Source organism: Anser anser (assembly GCF_964211835.1).
Source record: "Anser anser genome assembly, chromosome: 2".
Taxonomy (NCBI): Eukaryota; Metazoa; Chordata; class Aves; order Anseriformes; family Anatidae; genus Anser; species Anser anser.
In genome coordinates, this window is record NC_139721.1 from 129,430,066 (window position 1) to 129,449,272 (window position 19,207).

General features: G+C 37.6%; 1 protein-coding gene across 1 annotated transcript in view; it reads right to left on the reverse strand.

The window, feature by feature from the left end:
* Positions 1-19,207, reverse strand: part of DNAH11 (dynein axonemal heavy chain 11) — a 139,143-nt gene that overhangs the window by 118,550 nt on the left and 1,386 nt on the right. Inside the window, exons 2-5 of the mRNA XM_083822446.1 lie at positions 17,728-18,562; positions 11,693-13,996; positions 8,967-9,109; positions 3,722-6,685 (exon numbers count right to left, since the gene is read on the reverse strand). The gene's annotated coding sequence lies outside the window, so the exon portion shown is untranslated. The remainder of the gene's footprint in view (positions 1-3,721; positions 6,686-8,966; positions 9,110-11,692; positions 13,997-17,727; positions 18,563-19,207) is intronic.

Here is a 19,207-nt window from a genome sequence, read left to right on the forward strand (position 1 = left end):
ATCACCAGAAACCTACTTCTCTCTGAAAAACCTGAAACTTGAATTGTGAACTTGTGAATATATTAACTTAAATGGCTTGCAAGCTAATTTCCTGTTCCTCAGATGAAGTAGATAAAAATAACCGAAAACAGTTTATAAGTAGCTTATTAATGCACACCATGTGTTTCTGAATTGTCTACCACGCGGAATCCTGTAAGTGTTGAAAAATCCCCAGGAATCGTGAAAAATAAAACCACACTAAAGGTGTCCTACCCCTTCATCTGGTAGTTGCACATCAGCAGTTATCAAGATGGCTCACTCATGAGAGACAAGAGGTATCAGATCAATAAAACAACCTGTGAAAGGCCTTACAATACTATTTTCTTGACTGTATTTGAAAAAAAACAGACACCTTATGTTGTTTCTTGCTCAAAACAAAGTGACCACAACACCTCTGAGAACATTTTCTGTTCCCAAGCTCTAAATGATACAGGAGGAGGGCAAAAAAATAGGACAGGCTGTGGACATGAGGGAGTTCCACATGTGGAAATGGTGAGGATGAAGAGAGTCATGGCTCTTCTGTTACTCTGGGGTTTAGAGCAGGACATGGGACCTACAACTCTTTGACCTTCTTTCCTTCCCTATTGTAACCGATGAGCAATGATCAGTTATCTAAGTGATTATTATTTACAGAATCTGAGTTAATAACTGAAACATTTACTTAGCATTTCAGATAATTTTTACCTTACAATGCAAGATCAAGACCTGTGTACCAAGTATATAGATATTCAAGGAAAGAAACTTATTACAATATTTTGTTCAGGAAGCTTGTTAAGAGGAATAGCCAACTATGCCAGTTAATACTACTCTTTACGTTTATGCTGCTACTGTTAACTCTTCTGTTAAACAAAGACCTTCTCAACAAGTTTTAACAAGTCCCAACTATCTCTGCATGTTATCATTAAGCAGGATATTATGAGCATCAAACTTAAGCTACTCAAATACTTTGCCAACTCTCTAAGTAAACAGTATGTTTTGACTCTAAGTCATTGTTACATTTAATTAGATTATCTTAAGAATCTGCATCTACCACATGTTCTAAGCAACAGAACAACAGTCCTTTTCCATATCACAGCTGTACTTTCTTAATACTTAAAGTAATTAACCACATCCACAGATGAGCACTTTTGGAAAAATAATAACAGAGGAGGAAAAAAACAGGAGCATATTAATGCATTCTCATGCCAGCTGTAAAGGGAGAGTTCCAGCACCTTTTGCTAAAGGACACCAAAGCACAAACAGGAACATGTACTAGTAAAGCTATCCTTGTTCTTTTGTTAAACGTGTTAAACGTTGATCACCTCTGAGAAAGTAGTCATATTTTCTTTTCTTTACTGTTTGGCTGCATCTCTTTTTTTGTAAGTCACTTGGGGTGGGGAGATAAGTACCAGTAGCTGAAGTAGACATTTAAATAAAAACCAGCAAATATGGAAGGGCTTATCAAACCAGCTTGTTTGAGTCTTCTACCTTTCTACTAATGTGCTTTAAAAACAAACAAACAAAACCTCACTGCAGGAAAACTGCATGCATATACTCAAAATAGATGGGACTAAACATGGCAGGATGAACTACACGCACTTCTCCATAGCCAGTAGGGAAATTCAATTTTAATTCTGTCACAGGCTGTGATATGCATTTAAAATATGCACTTCAGAAGTCCACTTAAGACAATCAATCTGAGAAGTCCATATTTGTACCCTGAAGGCTGAACTTCCTTTTGTCCTCCTCAGGGTCAAAATCCCCAGTCCCATCACAAACAAAATCATTGCTGTGTTCTGGATTTCAGGCAAGTCTAGCCACATATTAACCAAACATACAGCACATTGCCTATTCAGAAATATATAAAACTTGTTCTTGGAAATATCTTGACACTATTCAAATATCATACATTGAACAGCGTGAACCTTGAAGCTTCTGACAAACAAATTAACTTCACACTGACAGCTATTGTTTGGAGCAACCCCAGATTAATACTGTAAAACCTAAAGGTAAACACTTTGTGAAGAGACTGAAAAAATATTTTAGCAATGACAGTAAAAACAACACAATTATTGTTGCTTACTGTTGTACTTTTACATCTTCTGTCAACACTCAGCCTGCATAGATGAATAAGAGTGGCTCAGGCTTGAAATCTAACTCTTGTTGGCTATGCTTTACCTGGAAAGTCAACAAGCTCACTGTGCAGAATGATTGCTCAGAAGTGCACTACAAAGGCTGCTTTTGCACCAAGTCAGTCAAGTCACTAAGGAAGGAATCACTGCCTCAAAACCAGATCAACCTCAACCATCTTACAATCTATGTAAATATGATAATTGCCACACTTTAACTAGCAGTTTAAAGCTGTTACTCAAGCATTCTCAGCAACATTTCCATTTATATGCCAAGTATGCAGGGAATCCTTTCCTGAGATAAAGGCAAAACCAGACAAACTGCATACAGCCCTGAGAAAGGGTGACTTGAAACCACAGCTCCCACAGCCAAGGACTCTTCAGAGCATCCTGTGCCCCCAGAAAAAAAGAAAAGAATGAAAGAAAGAAAAAAAAAAAAAGGCAGTAGGTCCCTGCTACCATTCACCTCCTCCTGAAGAAGCTTTGTAGCTTTGTGCAAGGATTAGCAGGAATTTAGTGTGAATCATAAGGGATTTTACAAGGAGTGATGACGTTTAGAGGTATGTTATAGTGAATCCTGACTGTGTGAGGACATGGGAAGGTTTGCTTTGGATATTACAGTACTGCAAGTATTCTTACCCTAAAAACATTAACAACTTTGCAAGGCTTCTGCATGAATTAAACCTGTGCCATACATTTAATTCAAATCTAGTTTACATCCATTCTTCCGGATCTTTAATTACCTAGATTAAGTCACATATTTGCAAGAAAAATCAACATGCACACACACAGAGGCTTTGTTTCCTACCACATCAAATAGAACAGTAAATTTATATACTTCCTAAATAATAATTATTTAAATAATAACAATGCTAAGATTTGGGTCTGTTTCAGAAAATTTGCCTGTAAAAATAACACCTTACCCAAAGTACACACTCCTTGCATTAACTGCACTACCAAAAACAACAGGTCCAAGCTCCCACAAGCCAACAAAGCCACCCATGGGGATGCTGAGCCCATCTCCAAATTGTTTGCACCTCTGCAAACCCAACAAGGCTTGTGGGTACACACAGGTGTCAGAACCACAGGTAAATGGCAGAGATACATCTAGGAGAACCAGCTGACCCAAGCATTTTTTTGGAGGGAGTGTGTAAGTGTAGAAATAATAATTGGTCATCCAGTAGCGAATAATAATAATAATCGAATGAAGCTCAGTCAGCAGACAGAATTGAACAAGTGTGTTGTTAAGGTAGCTTGTTTGGGGTGATTAAATCCTGCTTGTGATGGTGCATGTTTGGATCAGTGGCAGAGAAGAGACACCATGAAACCTGCAGCTGGTGTCAGGGCTGCTTCCCTCTTCCACTGCTCACATTGCAGAGCTGGGGCACACACCTGTGTGGGGGCACACCTGGGTTCAGCAGCATCCCCACCTCAGGGGGATTTAATCAGCAGCCCCCAGACCCCAGGACAGTGCCCTGCTCTACAGTGCTGCAGATCTGGCTGCTTTTCTGCCAAAAATGCCAGGTGGAGCAGGAACAAGTCTGAGGAAGTGTTCCAGCAGCTGGGACACTCACCTGGAAGTTGGATGGCTCTGTGCTGCTCCTCACTTCTCTGTGGCCGCTGTTTAATGCAGACGCATAAAGCATCCTGTGCGCTGGACCAGAGCCTGTGCTGAAGACAGCTGGGTGCTTGAGCCAGCAGGCAGCTGTGCCAAGCCAAGTAACGTGATAGGGTACCGCTTTGTTTGAATTTATATTAAAAGAAGATTAAATCCTCCAGAACAAACACCCTTTCCCAAGTTTACAGTTATTTATAGCTATGAATTGACACCATAATCTTGAAAACAACAAAAAAGCATCTCTGGAAAGAACAGTAATAAATATTCTGTTCTACCAAATATACGTAAAATGAATGAGTATACTTATAAGGAATTATTTTAACTATGAGTGTAAGACAACATTATATACCAAACATTTTGAAATGTTTCTATATTTTCAAGTGAAATTAACTGATTAGTTATATACACCAGAACCATACATAATTTACCTCTTAACCCTCAGGAAAAAAAAATAAATGAAAAAAATTACAGAACTAACTGACAGCAAAAATAATTAGTCTTTTTTTTTCTTCTTTTTTTTTTCTTTATTTATTTTTTAAATTTTGGTTGATGTTAGTGGGGGATTTTGTTCCACATTATCCAGATTTTTTCACTCATATTTCCTAGTTCCACAACCTCCAAATTCAGATACTTTAAAATAAATGAGTATATGAAGGCTCAAATGCCCATGTGCAGGGTGCAATTTGACAACGTTATTGTAATCTCAAGGATCGTATGCTCTCTTTGTAAAAACTTCACAGCTTTCCGTAAAATCTTCATCTGCAGATGTTCACTTAGAACTTTCCCCACAATTCCACCAAAGTTCATTTTTTCCATCTTTTGAAATCCCTACATGTTGATGAAAGTTTGCTAGATCAAATGAACAAAAATTAACAAACAGTATGTTTCCACAAAAGAAAAAAAACAATAACAATCCTGCTGTTTGAAATATTTTTGCCTCATTTGACTTTCGCTCTTCTGGTTTGGCAGAATGAGAAGTTAAAACCTATCATTTAAATACTTAATATTTAAAAAAAAATGTGAAAGAGTAACAGGTAATTCCAGCAATGGTTTATCCTGGTCGAGTTACTTATAAGATTAAAACACAAGTAGAAATGAATTGTCCTATAGTACATACAAATTTAATTATATTTTATTTTTATCAGATTAAGTTAAAAAAGTCTGAGCTAAAGTGAGTAAACACTAATAAACATACTTTCAAGCATAAACATGATTTATTAACATAGCCCTTCTCTAAATGCTGCTCTGAAAATTAAACATAAATCTTTCTAAGATGAGTAAAAGTGAACCCACTCTAACCTCTTTTGTAACATGTGCCAAATTAATTTCTATGGTCTCCGATTTCACTTGAATGAAGTAATTGTTTTGTGCCCCAGAGGGATGGAAATAGCTGGTTCCTAGTGTGTTTAGAAATGTGCAACATCTATTCAACAGCAAAACAGTTGCAGGTTCATCAAGCAGACTCCTGGTGGGCCGTGGACACCTAGACTCAGTTGTGACCTACATCACCCAGCTGCCTCCTCACCGTGAAGGGACCTGGCTCCTGCAAGGCAGGTCTCTCTGTTCCACTCAGCCTTCCTCAGGTGCCTCAAGCCTCGATTCAGGTTGACCACAGTAAACTCAGTGTGGCTACCACCTGAATGTCAGGAAACACAACTGCCAGTACCAGTTGGTTTATGTGTAGTGGCTGTATGTGATGCCTCTGACAGCTGCTTTTGCAAAATTGCTGGTGTGGTTTTGTTCCTAAGCATGTTCAACAACCATCCAGCCTGAGCCCACGACCTATCGGTCTGCCAATAGACAGTCAAGAGCCCATGCATTTACCCCAAAATCCTTTCAGAGATTGCCCTGGTAGGCATTGTCAGACACTGTGGGACTACATTTCTTACCCTCTGATAATATTTTAGAGTGGTAGGATGGAGAGGCACACTAGCTAAATAATTGCAGAGCTAAAATGCATCATTTTCCAGCTCAGATCCCTAAAGTGAATCTCCCACTCCTCACAAGGTCACCCTAATCAGCAGGCAGCCCACATTCCTGCTACAACTGCTTCCAGGCTCAGAAAAGCACAAAAAATTCCTGGCAGCAGGAACAAGAACCTATGACTGCTCCTGCTCTACACAAACACCCTAACCACAAGAGTAGAAAACAACATTCTACCTTCCTTGTCTGGCCACAGATTTTTCATCTTTTCTTGCTTGCTGGCACAGACTTAAAAGCAGAGGTGTAGAGTATTTTGTCTCATCCAATGTGTAACCTAAAACACCGCATTTTTTTTTAGCTGTAAGTGGATGACTTCATCTCAGTTCTTGAAAACAAAACAAGACAAAACAAAACACAGACAGATAAAGGTGCTGCACTCAGGAGAAAATCCTAGCTATGAACACATACGAAGTCTTAGCCAAGTATATGAAGAGTAGCACTTCATTCAAGCAACTTTAAAAATCTCAGGAAGGGCCGGATTCAGGAAACATTTTTATTTTTTTTTCCTTCTTCTTGTTAATACCAGCCTGCTCCTTGCACAGCATACAATATTTGCATCCTACTCAACGCTGCCTCTGCATTGTAATTCTTCATTCTGGAAATTAGAAACCCAGGTCATGCTGCCTGTATAACTGAAAATAGCCCATATTTCTCAAATAATATTTTTATAATTATTATCCACAAGATAGATTATTAGTAATACCTCAATGTTCAGTGAGTGGTTGGGAAACATATCAAATCTGGAAAAAAATATCTCAGGTCTGAAATCCCATGGTTTAAATCCCATGACACAGGTGAAGTAACTTTCCGATCTGTTTCTATGACTGAAGAATGAATCCTTAAAGAATTTTAAGGTATTTTTTGTTGTTTTCACATGTTCCAATGTTTCTTCAGTTTCATCTTTGGAAAGATTTTCCAATGAAAGATACAACCTAGACTGGAATGTAAATAAATGGGCAGCAGAAAAAAAAAAAGAAGAAAAAAGTAATTTTTAAAATAAAAGTATTTTAAAAATTACTGTTCATGACATCACTTAAAGTTATTTTCCACTTCATATATGAGTATATGAAAACAAAAATAATTAGCTTTCTAATTTGTTACCTCAAACTCTTCTAGTTTTTCAATTGTCTCATAAAGCAACTCTCACATTTGAGGTGCTCCCAATGTTCAACTAGTTGCATATTCCACCAACTAGACTGATCCTAAAGTAGCATATTCTGCACAGTGAACATTCAGGAAATAACAGAGCTAAGGGACTTTTTCCCACCCTCAAAAAGTGACGCTGGAAATGTATTTGTCTGTTTGCCATAACACCTTCATAATCTTTGAGTACTAATCCTCAGGTAGCATATGTAGTGCCAGCACATACACAAATACCTACACAAGTCCTTCTAGCTTTTTCATTTAGTAAATTAGCAGAAGAGGGCTTCTCCCAGATGCAGAATCAAACTTAGGATACATGTTTACCTAATGTATAATTCTGGACAGCATCATGAAGAACCTGAGAGGGAAAACCAGGATCCATGGGTAACCTTGTTTGCATGCAGTAAGATTTTTTTATTGGGGCTGGGGGGAAGTTTTTTTTTTTTTGTGTATGTGTGTGTGTGAGATTTTTTTGGTTTTGTTTTTTGCTTACCTCATCAGTTTATCTAAAACTGATACAACTGACATTTATTAAAGAATTTACTTCACATATTTGATGTGAATCTGTAAGCTAACGCATTGAAAGTAGAGTCTGCAGGGGAAGAATGTGGGGAAGTAAAACCTTTTTCTGGTCATAGTCCTCATTTAATTTTTTCCCCACACTCTTCTACTTCATATCGACACCCCTCGTAGTTACTTCTTGTCCCTTTTTCTCCAAGACTTACAAATCAAGGATTATATAAGGTTCCATCCAAACCTTTTGGCACCACTTCAAAACCTGATATTTTGGGCTGAGATCAAAACGAGCAGACTTTGACCTTCATCAGTGCTGGCCTTCTAATGCACAACAATAATTTGTCAGACATTCAGACTAATTTCAGTGACGACATTATAAATTAGCCTGTTGAAGTCCAGCTAAAATACGTGAGGAAGGAGGTGGTGTAAAGTCAAAGGAGTGGCAAGTGGGGCCTTGTCACACATAACGGATGTTTGACCAAGTGAAAATAAACAGGAGGTCTGATAGCATAGTGAAGCGGGAGACTGATTTCTTCACATAAAGTTTCCCTTCTAAGCAAATCTAATCTAATGCAATTTGCATTCGGTTCCTATCCTGCTGGAGAGGATTCATCCAGTGTAGATGTTCACAGAACATTTATTTCTCCTGAAAAAGAGGTAAGTACCCTCTACTCACTCAACACTCACCACTCCAATACTGCTATAAACCTGTAAGAGAGAAGATGGAGATTTACTCCTCCAGGTGTTCTCAGAGGGCTCCTGCTCAGAGACAGACCTGCTAAGCCTCCACCAGTTCTGTAAGCATGAACTGGGAGCTGTTTCTTGCAGGAGAAAATCAAGTCTCTTATCTCATCCCCTGCTCACAGGTTACTGTGGAAGCTGAGGAGACTGGCTGCCTGCTGGTCCTTGGGGAGGATTTTGGTGACCATCTAGAAAGTACAACAAGCTGTCTTTGAAGGGGATTCTTTTTCTTGACCAACAGAATTGCCTCCAGAACACTGAATCCTACAGAATGGCCTTGCCTGCCCGCATGTGGAAGTTCTCATACTTCACCCCACTAGTGGATTTCAGTAGAAGTATGAGAAAAGTTCATGGATGACAGGACAGAAAACGCACTAAGCTGGCTCATTCACAGCTTGTATGCAAACTGCATATTTTCTTATTTGTGTAACTCTTATCAACATTTTGCAGCTCATGAAAGCAAATACCTACTGTGAAACCTGGAAAGAAAAGAGGCAGCAAACTTATGTGAAAGGAGGGGTAAGGAGCAACAACCAACCTGAAGAGGATACATGGCTTGCAAAGAACAGTTTTCTCTCACTAGACAAGAAACATGTTTCATTCTTAAATACACAGTATGTGAATGGTACAGCTGATGACTCAGCTGATGATTCAGCTCACAATTTAATGATCTAATACTGTCTGAGCATATCAAAAATGTAATTATGTTTTTTATTAGAAAACTAACAAAAAAATAAACTATGTTGTTGGTATGCTGCATAACAGCTAACATTTACTTATTAGATATTTATACATTTTACTACCCTTACTGAAACTACCTGGTCAATGAGCAGATTGCAAAATTCCTGCAGCAGAACTCCTGTTCATGCACGCATGCTGTAGGACTTGGAGTGACTCCATATCAGGCAGATGGTGGGATTAAAGGTGGGATTAAGTTATGGATCTTTGGGAACTCCATCTCCTGAAAAAGCCAAATGTATTTTTTTCCAGTGGTCTCAGATACAATACAATATCTACAAATGTTGTAAAATATAAAAGAAAAAAAATGCTACAGCTTAAGAGATGACCGTTTCTGAACTAACCTAGCTTCAAAGTTATCCTTTATTTATCCAATGTAGGTTTTATAGTCACATCTTAAGCCAAAGATTGCTTATGAAGCTACACAGACGCTCAGCAAGTGGACAGGCCAAGCCTGTTCACAAGAGGTCAACTGATGATCTGTTATGCTCCTGGCTAATCTCGCACCAAGAGGTAGGTGCACTTGGGTATTCTGGAAAAGGCTATGTGCCCCACCACACCTTCCAGTATTATGTTTAATGGTTTGGCATTTTTTGTCAAAGGGGAAGGACTCCATATTTACTTCAAGATGGGAGTTTAACAGACACCATCAGCTTTTCTCTTTTCATAGACTGCAGAAGCCTGTGCTATTCTGCCTTTCAGTGAAAGGCACAGCAGGCTTGCTCTGGGCTGCTGCTGTCGTGTGAGGAGCTGGGAAGGATCCAGACTCATACATGCAGTTATGTTTGCCCTCTGTTCAATGTAGATGAAATCTGTGCTTTTACTGCTCAAAACTTTAAAAGAGTGAAAGCTGTAGAGCAATGCCAGCCTACACAGGTGGCCAGGAACTGTTGAATACTGTCTTTCCATTGCCTGGTAGGTACCCCATGCATCTCAGGCCTCACAATTTCAGAAGACATCTGCAAATTTTTGCATTCTGCCATTGTAGATTATTTGCTAAGTAAAGGCACCTTATGAACTATTAAAATTTCAATGCTTTTCTCTAGTCATACATCAAGATAAAAATGGCTTAAATATATTTCAAATCAGTAATACAAAATTATCTTACCCATCGAAATATCAAAATTTTATTACAGGATTTTTTTTATTTTTATTAAAAAAGAAAAACTTCAAATGTGTCAATAATTTAAGGTTTTATTTCAAAATTCTAGGGGTGATATTTAACCATAAGTACTTGTGAGCATTGTTTGCAGAGCTAGTACCTCCTAAACTGAATAACATTTAGAAGAAGCTGGCATTTTATTACATTCCATTAAAGCTTAATTTTATACACAACAGTATATTAGCCAAATATTTCTTTATTGCTAACTACATTGTTTAATGTCATTTAACATCAGACTTTATCTATCATCAAATTAACTGCGACTGAAGAATCAAAAGAGATGCTGAAAACATGCAAATACTAATTGATTTTGGTACTGCTCTCTCCTCTATTTTATGGTATGAAAAGTATCCACATAAACTTAAAAAAAAAGACATACACACAAAACACAAATAATGAGCCAACTCAGAACACAATGGAGCTTGATTTATCATATCATACCCTGAAACTCTAATATATCTCAACATCATGACTTATACTTATTTTTAAGACAAATTATAGATTATTCTGTAACATGCATATAAACACAGTTAAAATATACATGTAATTCACCCTACCCATACCATCTTCTATGTCCTTGAAAATGTTCTGAGAAGCAGGATAATAGCTGCTTTATTTGGCTTTTAAGATTTTAATCATTTTTTGAACAACTGGACTTTAAAGCGAGAATTTAACAAAAGAAGAAAAAAATAACCAACACTTAAAGATCATGGTCACCCATCAAAAGAGTAGGAAGATAAGAAGGGAGAATTTGGGATAACTTACAATCTCCCTCAGAGAATTAATTAATAAATGTCTCGAGTCTACCATCAGATAAAGGCTGATCAATGCCAAATGAACCCCCCTGTAAAGGCCCCAGATACTTTCAGTGAACTGGGCTCATTACAATGTTCACTTACCTGACATTGCAACAGTGCTGATTAAGAGCACAGAAAATGCACAGGTTAAAAACAGCTCCCAACGATATTTCATATTTGGAAAGTAAATACCCTTGCATATCTTTCTAAATTAAAAAGAGCTATTTCACTTGTAAATTATAATAATCACAGCTTTTTAACAACAGCATCAGTTTCATAGCCATGTTTGGCACCAATTTCCCCAACAATAAAATTTATTCTAAACCTCATTTTCTCCAGAGCTTTCTGGAGAGAAAAAATAAATCAGAAGAGCAACCATCTGAATCTCTGAACTAGAATTTCCCCACTGAAATTTCCTATGGAAAATAAATGGATGATTATTTAGCTATATTTTAATGCATGTATACCCTGAAAAGCAAACAAACAAATGAAAAACAAAACAAAACAACAAATCCCAACTGAAAACAGCTTCAAATATAGGGTTACAAATTACACTGAATTTCTGAAATATTTTCTAATAGTTTTTCACATAGATTTGGAATGGTTTGACCTATGAAAGCCAAATTTTGTTTTTCTAGATTAGTGAAAGAACTGTCTGTACCTTCCATTTTTTTTGTAGAGCTATTGGGAGCATGAAGAAGGAGAGTTCATAAGGTACATCACAAACAAGAAGTTAAGGAAAGACGGGATGTTACAGAAAAGAAAGATGGAAAACAGAAAAAAATAAAGTAAAAAAAAATGAAATAAATATTCTAGCTGCAAAGTAAATAGAAAATCAGATAATAACCTGTTACCAGTCCTGTCTCGTTATTCCTTCATCCTGTCCTCAACATCTGCACCCTATTTAAAGTGAGACTATGATCTAGGCAGATGAGGGGAACTGTAGCAAGTCGGAAAAATGCCAGAAGAGTACGGGAAATACAGCAGAGAGACAGGAATTCATAAACATAAATGTTTCTTCTCTCCTGTGTGAACATTTTTAAAATATTTCAACACATCGCTCACTACCAAAACAAGGCAAATTTAAGAATTTGCTACATTTAATTAGAAAGGACTGATCTTCACTGTTGTTACTAATGCTTCTTGGTTTTAACTTTGAAAGCAACATGCAATACAAACTTGCAAAAAATTAGAAAAGATGGACAGGAACAACAGGGTGTGCAGAAGTCCTTATGGCTACATAGTCCTTCGTCACTAATTTCACTGTCCATTTTAACTCCATTTTCTTTGGTAACTTATGCAAAGCCTGATGAATTTGGAAAACAACTAAAAGTTATCATTAAAAATAAAATACTAAAAAGTCATTGTGGTGTCTCACTTTTCAGAAAGTAGGGGGAAAGGCAAACAAAAATAAGTTAGCCTTGAAGTTTAAAATGGCATCTGAAACCATTTACCTGGTTATTTATATACAAAAGGTTGCCTTTTCTTGCTTTCCAAGACTTCAGCTCAGTTTGGAGTTCTGGATAAAGGCCACGAAGAAGAGGTTCAGCACAATTCCCATTCACAGTGCTATGGATCTGATGCGATCCGCTAATAACCACTGTTTCAGTGGCACATAGTACTTAGAATGAACATTTTGCCTGCATAACAGGAAAAAGAACCCCATATTTCGAAGCAAGCACAGTACTGTGATAGTAGAGCGATATCCCTGCATCCCTTTTTACATTCAAGAATGGACAACATTAAAGTTTGGAGTTTAGTTATGATCAGAGGAAAGCTATAACAAAAAATTTGAAGACAGATCTAAAAGTATTGTTTATGAATACAAGGATCACAGCCTCAGGTGTATTTACAAATCAAAACCACGGCCAAGCATCCTCAAATTATTGGCAGCAGATCCTTTGAACAGTTCCTTGCACTTATTCCAGATGCAAATCTGAATTTTTCTGTTTACTTTTCTAATAATTAAGTTACATGCTAATTTGGCGCCTGAATGAGCTCTGAGTTAATATAAATATTGAATGGATTTCATATATTCTTATTACACTTTGCCAGTGTTTACACAAAGAGGAACTAACAATATGTGTCAAGGCACTTTAATAAATATTAATTGAACGGAGTTTACTTTCTCCCTTTTCTACTCTATTTTTCCCTTCAGCCCTTTCATTTAAGCTAATTCGTTTATTCTGCCTCAGTTTGAAGTCCATACTTACACAATTCTGCCTGGCACACCTACTTCCTTGCCATGACATACAATAAGCAGCTGACCCTGACGGGAGCCTTGAGAAGTTATTATTGATAGGATCATAAATCTTTGTTCATCCAGCAACTGATTACCAATAATCTCTGTACACAGACAGCCCCAAACTTTTATCAAGCCTTTGTTCCTTTGTTTTACTTAAACTATGAATATTCTGGGACATGGCTCAGATTATTGTTATTCCTATAAACAACAGATGCACATCACAGTTGTTAATGTCATGCTCCTTTTTGATGCCAACCTTTGAGATAGTACTAATCTCACTGAAAACAATAAGATGCCCGTTCACATTAAATGCTCAAGGCAACAGAGGAAAAGTGTAATCTGTCAAAAACATATTGAAAAGGTAATTCAACAAAAACACCTTATTCTGTACTGTGGGGGCATAACTTCCCATAATTCAAAGTTCTGGTGACACTATGACAGCATAAGTCTTAAATTCATGTTTTCATATGAGATAGAAATTACAGCGTTTAAAATGTACTATTTACACAGAAAATACTTCTAAAAATTTAATGGTTAGAAAAAAATGAGTGGTGAAAATATTACACTTGGAACACTAAGTGTTTAATTCTTTTCTTGTTAATGTAATTTATTATCAGTTTATACCTGAGACTGGAAACTACCAGAAGGAACTTTTTTTTTTCCCCCCTCTTTTTGGCTGTGTTGCATAAGTCACACAGAAGTCTCCTTACTTATTTTCAGCATATACTTGATGCAAATCAGTCCCTGTTGCACCTGTAATGTAGGCAGATGAGTTCTTCCTGACATCGGCTCTTTCATAATTTGTGTTTTGTTTTTCATGATTTCCACATGCTGCTCCATATTTTGGGAAATACAACCTGGCCAGGATCTGTTTTTTTTCTTATTGCTTAGGATAGGCACTAACACCTGCAGACAAAGCAGGAAAAGCAACATTACAAGTTGGTAATAGCAGTAACTTAATTATCAGTGATGTACTACGAACCGTTTCTTTATGTGTGAGAAGAGCAAGCTAAGCCAAGCCACACTTCTCAAACTCATGACTATTTAAATCATAATCAGCTTTATGTTTTCTTTCTTCTGTCAACATAAATACACACTTGAATCTCAGTCAAATAGTTTTGTAGATGGAAATAACTTCTTGGGACAGCACCGCTTATCAGTCCGCTGAAAACGATACGAAGCAGCTTCAGTAACCCAGAACACGTTAACTCCATTTTTCTTATCTCCCTCCTACTTCCCTCCCTCCTCCCTAAAAAGCAAACAGAGCGGTGGGAAACAGGAACCTGCAAAGTCCTATATCCACTAACCCAGTATTTCTAACAGGAGAAACAAGTCCTGAGTGTAGCCCAAACCTTCCTTTCCATGGTTTAACAGCCACTAATATATACACTATCTGAATCTAGCTTGTTTGCAGGCTATGATCTCATATTTAAAATGATCTCTGATAAATAGGTACGTGTTAAGTCTTTTATAAACATACATTTTCACATGGTGCAAATGCATACCACTAATTATGAAATTTGTTGCAGTTCAAGCATTTATTTTAAATACTTTACCTTCTTTCCCTACAAAAAACATTCCCTAACTTCTCTCCACATTGTTTCTTAAAACATGCCATTACAGAGCTCTGCTCAGAACATCATGTAGAAACTTGATATTACTATTTTTCATGTTTAAAATTAAGCATATGTTCAAATCAAAATATTTCACTGACTCAGGTCCAAGTCATAGACAGATTAATTATAATTTTGCACCAGCATCCCAGTGGGTTTCTTAGAGGAACGTCTTCATCAGTGTATGGGTTCCAGTCACAGTAGTTCCTCATAAGGCTCAAAGTATTTCATTGCCAAATATCAATACTGACAAGTAACTTTTGAATTACAGAATTCAAGGATGTGACTCCCTTCCCATGAACTCAGCCTCAGGATTTAGTAGACCTACAGATATTCTGCTACATCCATACTGTATTCCATTTACTCCTCTGTGTAGGAATAATTTAGAAACAAGAATATGAAAAATAAACGGGAAGAGAAGCAGTAAGGAACAATAAGCAAGTCTGCTCGTGCACAAGCAGTTACAAACTCAGGGTTCACTTTTAGAGTTTAGTTTTGTTTGCTTTGACAGCAAAGACAAGAATTGCTCCAGAGCAGCCTTGTTGTACCTATTGCTTTGCAATTATTGCTTGACTGTGATGGGTAAGCAAGCGGGCAAAATACGAGTTAAAGCAGCTGGAATAAGCAGCATGGTGCTTCCGTTGATCTGTTTTAACCAGCTTCATCCCTTATTTTATGAGGCACCTACAAAGTACCAATTTCTTCAGCTCACACTCCACCTTCCAAGCCTCCACCTGAGCACTGCCAGATGTTTCAGAGCAGAGGAGCCCTGCTTTTAATATAGCCTTTGTTCTCTCTTGAAAGCCTTCTTAAGATCTGTCATTAGGGCCAGTTCCTGGGCCTGGCCTCCATCCTTCCTCAAGAAGTCCACAGCTCTCCTCCTCAGCTGCTGTTCAGTTCTTGATGGTGTCCTTGGCCACCATCCTATAGACCCTTGACAGAGAAACCCTCCCTGTGGAGAAACCAAATAAAATAAAATCTGTCCTGATATGAGAACTTGGACATGGGAGGCCTCATAAAACACAGGAGCTTTTCTGGCCCCAGATACATTTCAGCCCTTCACAGCCTGGTCTGCTGGGCTTTTCCAAGCACCTTGCTCATACGTAGAGCATGCCTTAGACTTGTTTTATACTCCCTATGGACTCTGAGAAGAGACATTGATTTAATGAGTTCATTCGTGGCTTTATTTAGGAAGTTACACTCCCTTCACATAATAAACCCCTTAAACCTCCCTAACTCAATAGACAGAGTTTTGCTTTGCTCCAGTAAGGAAAAGAGAAACTACTAAACCCACTTATTTTTTCCCCACCCTGCTGCTGACCTCCAAAGCCAGAGTATGAGATGTTACTGCAGTTTAGAGACTAGATTTAGATATCAAGGCTAAAATTCTTGTGTATACACTGAGCAAGTACTAAGTTCATGTTAAAACCTAAGATTTTATTTCTCATTTAGTCTCTCTCCAAAACGTTTTAAATATTTGTATGCACTTTTTTTTTTCTCTGAAGCCTTTACATTTCTTTGCAACACAGATGAGCAGCACATGAAGAATGGCAATCATGAGGCATTTAAGAGCTTTGGCAAGGTGCTACTGCTGGAAAATTTTGGCTTCTCTCTGCAGAGTAAGTTATTTAAGAAAACAGACACAACTGCACTATAAATACTGTTTATGACAACCAAATCTTAGATATTTATTTCCATGACATCAAACCAAAGGAGAAATAATCCCATTCACAGTTTAACCAGGAATATCTAAGCCAGATGAATGCCTATATTAGCTTTCAAAAAAAATCAGCTTCCTTAATAAATATAGATAAATTCACAGTTCATTGCTAAATCTAACAACTTCCTCTTTTCTCTTTTCTTTACACTATGCATGGTTTAACTCTCATTCTTTTTCTCTTCCTTCAAAAATCCTTGACCTTTCTAAATTACTCAACAGTGGATTTCAGAGGCATTCAAGTTTCTGTGCTTGAGATCTTTCTCCTTTGAAGCTGATGGGATTTTTGTCATGGGCTTCAATCAGGAAGAGATTTCATTCCCAGCAGGAGAGCTGCGATTCCATCACCACTCCTATTCATAGCCAATGTCTCTCAAGATCAGGAGGGGACCATCACTTCCTCTCAAACTGCTGAGATAATGACTAGCCTAAAATGTGAATGCTGATAACAAGAGTACTAAAAGACAGAAAGGAGACAAATATTTTTTTTTGTCATTGTCATCAGTATTTATACACAGCATTTGTAATACTGTGGCATAAATGGCATACATTTATTCCCTTTTGGAAACGTCATTTTTTCACAGAAATGCAGGAGACAAGTAAAACAGTTCTGTGAAACCTGTTTGGCTGTCCTGTTCTTAAACGTGGGTTTCCTGCATTTCAACTATGCACAACAAACAACTGAATATCAGTCTCTTCCTCAATTCAAGATTTGATCCTGGATCTGTAATTACAAAAACGTACTCAGAACTAGAGTATTCCCATTTAAAAATATGGTGTGGCTGGTATATTTGTTTGTTTGTTTTTGACAAGCCAACACTTCTCAAAATTTTGACGGGGAAAAAGTAAAAAAAAAAAAAAAAAATCCAGATAATTGAGGTCAGGACCACAGGCATGACTCCAAATCAGGAAAGAACTGCACAATGTTTTCACATCAATGACACTGCCTTTTTGCACTAAATGTAAATTCACTGTCAGTTTAAAACAGAGCTTTGAATGCAATATTAAGATAACTTTTCTTGCACAAGTAGAAGCCTGATTTGAATTACCTCAAATTACCTATTTATTTTTTTCTTGGAAATATTCAAGTAGAGTCAGCTACACTTCAAAATGAAACATTTTATGTTATTCCAGAACAATTTTTTTTATCCAGATCTATTTTTGCATGTCCATTAGACAGCATTGTTAATAAAGCAAGAACTTTTTATGCAACTTTAAGACTAACGTACACTAAAAGAAATTGAACATGAATTGCACAGAATTTCTTGTGTCTTACTCTTTAAGAAAAATCTCATGCCAATACTTGCTTTTATAGCTTCATCCTAGTAACTCTCATATGACAAGTTTAGGAACTGTATAGAAATCTCCTACGGTTTCCATTTCAGAAGCAGCACAATTTGGGGAAATCTGGTATAACACTATTTTCCCTCCTTCTTATTAACTCCTTTCTTATGAGCTTTACTCCTTCATCAGCTGTAAAGGCCTTCAATCATGTGACGACATAAACTGTTTTTACATCACATAGTCAGCAGAGAGCTGATTTGTGGTGATGATTCCACAGGCACCTAGCTGCTGGTGTGGTAGCATCGCTATTTCATTGCTCCTGAATGAGCGGCAGTTAGTCATTACTGCCCACCAGGGAAGTGACTCATCACTCATGCTTCACAATGACATGCGCTGGACAAGAAGTACACCACCTATCATTACATCGAGGATAGCTCCAAAGACCTGAGCACAGGAAAGAACGTATATTTCATGCTGTAAACAATTCAGATGACAGCAGTCACATCCATTTTATGAAAAGTCACAGAGAAAATAGGAGTGACATGCTACACAGAACTAAGCCTCCAGCAACAAGCCTTCTCTGATGAGCGTCTAAGAGAACAGAGTAGCCACATTTTTACAAGGGTATGTTTTTCCTTTCATAACAGTTATTTTTCATCAGTTCTCTCTGGTGTCTTGTCTTTGCTGCTTTATTACGAGCATGTGGCTATAAATACCTCTTCTATAAAAACTACTGTATGCTCAAGTGGTGTTTGAGACAGCTCCCTGAGCTGGAGGTCCTTTCTGCTGCTTTCCATTTCAAGGCATTCTGTGGTCTTCCTCACAGCACAGACAGCTCTGTGTCAGCTCATGGGGCATCTGAAGGAAGTAAGATGCAGGTTATCAGTCTGATAATAGCAGTTGTACTACCACTTAGACAAGAATAAACGAGATGAGGAGAGCCGCAGCTAGCCATCAGAGCTCTTCAACAACTCATCCATCACAGAAGTCAAAGACTCAGCAAGCCTTGTTTGGACTGAGCAGAGAAAGAAAAACAGACAGACTAGTTGTGAGTTCAAAGAATATTTTCCAGAACACCTATACTACATGAGCACTTGTATGTGCTTAGACTTAGGTTGTTCTCTTAAACCTTCTTTTCCAGATTCCTTATAGTTGTGTGCTGGCCTTTTCCAAGCCTCCAAGCTTGAAAATACAACCATGCAAATTGTATTTTGAAAACTATCTGTGGATATTCCATACCACCTTTCACCATGGACATATTTAATATACATAGCTGCATATAGTCATCTATACCATCCCTGCTCTGCCAAGATGATGTATTGTTCTCATCCTCCCAGCTGGAAGCAAGCAAAATCTACCCTGTAGTTAGTAGATATGGAATAATGGGCTCACTTCCAGATACCAGTGAGGTTGCATTTTATTTAGGACATGAGGTAAGACTGCCACAGACTAAATTCTGATCATCTCTATATACACGTGCATATGACTCCTTCTTAAGTCAGT